The sequence below is a fragment of the Myotis brandtii genome, unplaced genomic scaffold, assembly GCF_000412655.1.
Source record: "Myotis brandtii unplaced genomic scaffold, ASM41265v1 scaffold952, whole genome shotgun sequence".
Lineage (NCBI taxonomy): Eukaryota > Metazoa > Chordata > Mammalia > Chiroptera > Vespertilionidae > Myotis > Myotis brandtii.
In genome coordinates, this window is record NW_005371930.1 from 1,444,061 (window position 1) to 1,450,274 (window position 6,214).

General features: G+C 58.8%; 1 protein-coding gene across 1 annotated transcript in view; it reads left to right on the forward strand.

Moving 5' to 3' along the window:
- Window positions 1-6,214, forward strand: part of PHF21B (PHD finger protein 21B) — a 76,379-nt gene that overhangs the window by 511 nt on the left and 69,654 nt on the right. The gene's annotated exons all lie outside the window — the stretch shown is intronic.

The window sequence follows — 6,214 nt, forward strand, 5'->3', positions numbered from 1 at the left end:
TCGGACTAATGAAAGGACAGGGTCCTCTCATTGCCACGTGCAAGTCCCAGCTGGAGGGCAGGGCCCTCCCAGCACAATCATAGCCAACGGCTGTGGTTGCAAGCTTGAACCTATGGTCCGAACACGTGGCCCCACGTGCCTTGTGATAGAGTTCAGGTGCATGTACGTAAGTGAGGATGAAACTCACGAGAATGCTGTAAACAACGTGATCACGCCCCTACTTTGCCTCGTGGCATCTGCTATAAAATAAAGACGGGGCTTGTGGGCGCTGGCGCTGTCTCCTCATCAGGGAGCAGCGTCCCATCGAGACCCAGCTTCATTCTCTTGTCTGTCTTTTCTCAATCCTTTCACCCCCCCCCCCCACTCAGGGCCCCTTTTGGCCGTAACAGGAAGCCCCCACACCCCAACTCCCTGCCACTCCCCTGGCTGCAGGGCCCAGCCCTCCTCCTCCGCTCAGATCCCGCCCCTGCACTCACGTTCCCACCCTCTGTCCCTTCCTTCCTTTGCTCATTCACCTGAGGACCACGTACTGGGCTCCTCCCTGGGGTCAGGGCCCAGGCCCCAGGAGGGAATCAGGCCGAGGTCCCTGCCCTCTACAGAAGCCTCTGGATGGCGGGCAAGACAGGTGTGCCAACCAGCAGGTACCGGTGAGGGAGTGCGTGTGGTCAGACCCCTGTGCGTGGTTCAGAAGGTGAGCTTGGACGGGTGGGGAGGGCCACACCAGGGGAGGTGACACTGAAGCTGGGATTTGGGGGACCATTTAGAATTCATCACAAACTCTGCCCCCAAGTCCTTGGGCCCCCTCAGACCCTCTCACCTCATTACCAACGCCGTCCATCATCTTCCACAGGCCGGGGCTGAGAGCCGCGGGGTCCTGCCCGCCAGGCAGCCTCCCCAGGCCAGGGTCCCGCTGTGAGGCCTGCGTGAGGCTCTGACACCCCGTCCAGACCCCCTTCTAAGAATCCCGTGGACCTGGGCCGTCATGCAGGGCCCTGGCTCAGCCCCGCCCTCGGTTTACTGCCCCGCGGTGCTGCCTGGCGATTTGTAAACCCTGAGCCGGACTCGGCGTTTCATCTGCACTGAGCTCTGCAAGCCCAGCAGCGGCTCTGACCCAGCCTCACCCGTCCCTCCAGCAAAGACACCAGGACTCGGGCTGCTTAGGGTCCTGGGCAGCTGGCATAACCTAGTGCACCTTTCACAGTATTTCCTGGCCTCACTGCTGACTCGGGAAGAAAGTTCCTGGCAACGAAGAATGTCCTTGTGAGACGTTCTTTTTATTAAGAGACGTGACATTGTCCATGAAGACTCCACCGGCGCCATGGGAATCCGGGAGGTCATTCCCGCTGGGAAGAGGCTCTGTTTAGGAAGTGACTCCCGATGGAACGCCTTAAGTTGCAGCTTCCCTGTGAGTGTTCATGTGCTCTGACATACAGTGGGGCCTTGACTTACTAACAAGTTTTTCGAGATAGCCGTCTCTCGGCCGATTTTTTGCTTTGAGTTGCGAGCTAAAATTCGGTTTACGAGCCAGCTTTAGATACCCCACCGCTAGTTGGCGCAGCGAACGTCACAGTGAACGCCACAACATCAGCCCAGCATCACGTGTCTCACTCGTTCACTTTAAGATTTGACATACGAGTAATTTGAGTTACGAGCTCTGTCACGGAACAAATTAAACTCGTAAGTCAAGGCCCCACTGTATTCACAATCATTTACTCCGTCTGCCCAGGCGCCCAGCATGCTGAGCTCTAGCTCCAGCTCCGAGCAGCCGGGAGCAGAGGGGAGACGGACCGCCCCCCAAAGGGGTCACCTGGGAAGTGTCCCGAAGCAGGGGCCGCACAGATGGGATCTGCCAGGGGTCCTGGAGCTTCCAGGCAGGAGGTAGGGATGGGGATCCCGGGAGAGGGAGCTTGTCAGAGGCGCCAGGGTGTGAAGGTGAAGGGGCTGGAGGAGGCCAGGCAGTGGGGAGGGCTGGGTCAGGAGAGGAGGGGGCCGAGAGCAGGGCCTTGTGCTCCTCTGAGGGGCGGGCGAGGCCGGGGGGTGCAGGAGTGTCACCCAGAGCCTGTTCTAGGGGATGACTTGGCCCGGGCAGGAGGACCGCCAGAGCCTCGCCAGCCTGGTCCTGGGGTGCAGGTGGGGGTAAGGACCGGGCAGTGTGGGCCTGAGGTCCAGGCGCTCGGAGGGGAAGATTCAGGAATCCTCTCCAAGGTGGCACCCGACAGGGGACCCAGGTATGGAATTGGGGGGCGGGGAGGGGGCTGGTAGAAGTGGGAAAACCATCTCTTTTCTAACTCAGGGCAACGCTGGGGGGAAGGGGTGACTTACACATTAGCGGTACGGAGCCTGGGGAACGGGGTGGGGCGTTCAGGAGAGAAGAGCCGGCCTCGCCAGTGGCTTCCATGCGGCCATCGGCTGGGTGTCTCCAACGTGGGCGGGCGGGGAGAGAAGCTGGTCAGAGGACAGCAGGAGAGAGCGTTAGAGGTGGGCTGGGCCGGCCGGGCCGCTGAGGGAGAGGCCAGGCGGTCAGCAGGGGGGGCAGATGTTCACAACATCCGGGTTCACACATCTGCTCACATTCTTGCCTTTCTCACTCCTCCCAGGTTTACAAACCTTGAACCATCTTCTAATTTCCCCAATAAATTCATAGTCATTGCAGTTAACCCCAGTCCACGGCACCCCTCATGATTGTAATAATGAGCCTCATTTCATTATTATAAATGTTATTCATAACTCGTAACTACCGACCTACGATTCTCGCCAGGGGCTGCCACGTGCCAGGAGAAGGGTTTTTACCTGTGTCCTCCCCAGGGAGAGAGAAAACGGGGCTGGAAGCCTGTGCTCTGCCCTCCTGGCTGTAACTGCCCGCAGGCCCTGGTGGTCAGGCCCCGGGCCGTGTCTGCCAGGCGTCTTCGGCAAGGCCAGCTCGGCCGCGAGGTGGGGGCAGCACGCCAGGCTTGGACCTGCATTCGTTTCAGTTGGAAAGTGACTTACCGGCTTCTTCTTAGACAAGTCCTTAGGTAGGTCTCCTAATGGATGCTGGCCTCGGTTTCCTCATCTATACAATGGGGCTAATAATACCGCCTCCCAGGGTCTTCGTGAAGGATTAACGTGAGACAACGTGAAAAGCCCTGAGCATGAGGCCTGACATTGAATATGACTCCCACCGGGTGGCTGCCTCCCAGGTGTGCCACCTGCACTTTGGGGTCCAGCGGAGCCCAGCACAGCAGTCCCTTGGGGGCCAGGCCCTCTCCTGCCCACCGCCCTGGCACGGCCTACTCCTGCGCCCGCGGCTCGGCTCACTGAGCGGTGTGGCCAAGAGGGAGGAGCTGTGTTCACGAGCTCTCTGTTCCCACTGGCACTAGCGCGAGCTCTGTGACTGTCGACTGAGTGGGCGACCCCCATCTCAGAGGAGGAGAGACGGGACTCCGAGCAATCAGACCAGCGGTGCCAGGGAGGCTTCAAACTCCAGCCTCAGGCAACTGGGCTGCCCGACTCCTTTCTCCACCCAGAAAAGACAAGCACAGGGCCCAGAGGTCCATCCTGGAGCCCCATCGCCAGCCCCCCCGCACCCCCCAGGCCAAGGCCCAGGGCATAATCAGGGCAGCACATCAGGGGCAGCGAGAGTCACTGAGTGCATCCCCTGCGCCTTCAACAAACCCGCAGCTGCTGCTCCAAGCCCCCAGGTGCCCTTGGCCACAGCTCTCCAGGCTGCTGCTCTGCCCATCCACCCTGCTTGTGCCAGGCAACACCGCTGCCCACCGGACTCCCCGGGAAGACAGGCCCAGAGCCTGGCTGGCCTAAGCGCTGTCCCCTCACCAGCTCCTTGCTCCCCGCTGGGCCAGGTCTTGGTGTTCTTCCCAAGGCGGCGTGCTCACCCCGCCCCGCCCCACGTCGCCCCACATCTGGATTCTGCAGAAAACAACGTTGTCAGGGCACATTATTTTATTTTTTAAATATATATTTTTATTGATTTTAGAGAGGAAGGGAGAGGGATAGAGACATCAATGAGGAGAGAGAATCATTGATTGGCTGCCTCCTGCACGCCCCCAACTGGGGACCGAACCCGAAACCTGGGCATGTGCCCTTGACAGGAATTGAACCTGGGACCCTTCAGTCCTCAGGCTGAGGCTCTATCCACTGAGCCAAACCAGCTAGGGCTAGTCAGGGCACTTTAAATGTCATTGGCTTCCCATCGCCTGCTGACCATCCCACCTGCTTTAGGAAGCCTTTGGCCTCTGGCCCGTCAGTCCGCTCACGGGGCAGGCGCTGCCCTGGCCTGTCCTGCTTCCAGTCTGTCTTCCTCCCCCATACCCCAAGCTCCTGAGGTCACCTGCGCTCTCCCACCTCGGGAGCAGGGGGGCCTGTGGGCGCTGTCCCCCGGAAGCAGCCCTGGGCCAATGAGGGGCAGGGAGCTGGGGGAGCAGCAGCCCTGCTCTCTCCTCTTGAGCAGGACCGCTGGGCGCTGAGGTCCACAAGGTCTCCAGAATCCCCGGTACAGCCGCCCGTGGCCCACCGCGGAGGTGACTGCTCCTTACCCACCTCCTGGGGCTTCCTTTTCTTCCCAGCTCACCTCCACACCCCACCCCGTGCTTCTGGGCGTCACCCCTGGGGTGACTGATCTCCCAGCCACACTCACTCTTGACTCCCAGCGCATGGTTGGCTTCTAGCCTAAATCCAAGCCACCGCCTTCCTCCCCATCACACCTGTGTTCAGACCACCCGTGCGTTCCAGCTCTGCACCCAGGCTTCCTGGCTGCCTGGTCCCGAAACGTCCCGGCCCCCACAGCTGTGATTTGAACCCGGTGGGGCCCAGCTTCAAGGCCAGGATCTGGATCCCCACGGACACCCACTAACTAGGTGACTTGCAAGTCACCCAGCCACCTTGAGCCTCAGTTTCCCCATCAGACTGCAGGTGACGATACTGTCACCCCCGCCCCAGGGGGTTTCAGCAGTCAGGGACTGGATGGAGTGTGAAGCCGGTCAGTGAGAATGGGGCTCCCTCCTCGGGGTTCCCGCCCCCTGTTCACACCCAGACGCCTAGCAGGACCCCGAGATGGCGAATGGAAGCCAGGCCCTCCGCATCTCCTCACTCCCCAGCAATGACCTCCCATGCACTGTGGCTTGGGTCACAGAGAGAGGAACCTGAATACGCCCTCTGTTGATTTCAACACGTGTGTGACCAATGAGATGATTATAGGTTTTACCAAAAAGCCAGTGACCTTTACAGCGATTACAGTAGAATCCTCTCCTAAGCTCCCTCTCTGGCTCCCGGGATCCTGGCCCCCTGGGCAGCCCAGGCCAGCACACGCACTGAGCAGGGGGACACCACCCTGAGTTGGACACCATCTGAGCTGAACCCAGAATGGAAGGAGCCAGGGCCTCCGGGGGCCCCTAGAGTGAGCCTTTCTGTTTTGCATTTGGTGAATCCTCCTTCCCCCAGTTGGTGCTAAACCCAGTGGAACACCCACTCAGAACATGTGTTAGTTTCGAGTTGGATGACGAAGCTCAGGAGTTAACCAGCTCCCTTACTGAGCGATCCCTTACGGAGGCTCCCGGAAGCAGGGCAGGGATGACAGGCCCCGGTGCTCAGGGAGCCCAACACACAAGCACACGTGTCGCTGGCACTGAGAGTCCAGAACTGCACTGGGGCCCGGCTGAAAAAAACATGCCACAGCTCTGCTGAGCCTGGCGTGGCTGGTGGCCGGCCGGCATGGGCTGAAAGGGGCATTTGTTGAGTGTGTGCCGGGTGCTTTCTGTGCTGGGGGCAGTATGAAGTGATCGTGATCCATCAGTGTGAACCTTTAAAGTACGATTGCACCAATTATCCCCAGCGTCTTGCAAACATACTGGCCGCTATTCACAGGGCACAGGCATCCCGATGTTACTAGTGTTCCGGTTAATAATGCGGATTTTGTAAGCAAAGAAAACATGATCATATCAAGAGAAACATCAAAAGTGCTTTATTCAAAGTAATGTCCATCGCTAGCTACACATTTCCCCCATCTTTCAGGTAATTTGTGGGTACCGTCCCAATAGAACTTTTCTTGTTTTGAGGCAAACCATTCAGAGACCCAATTTTCCACTTCTTCATTCATTTCGAAGTGCTGCTCAGAAAGTGCATGTGCCATTGATTGGAACGTAATCTGAAGGAGCAAGGTCTGGTGAAATCTGCGGGTGGGTTAATACTTTCCAGGCAAGATCTTTTTTTTTTTTTTTTT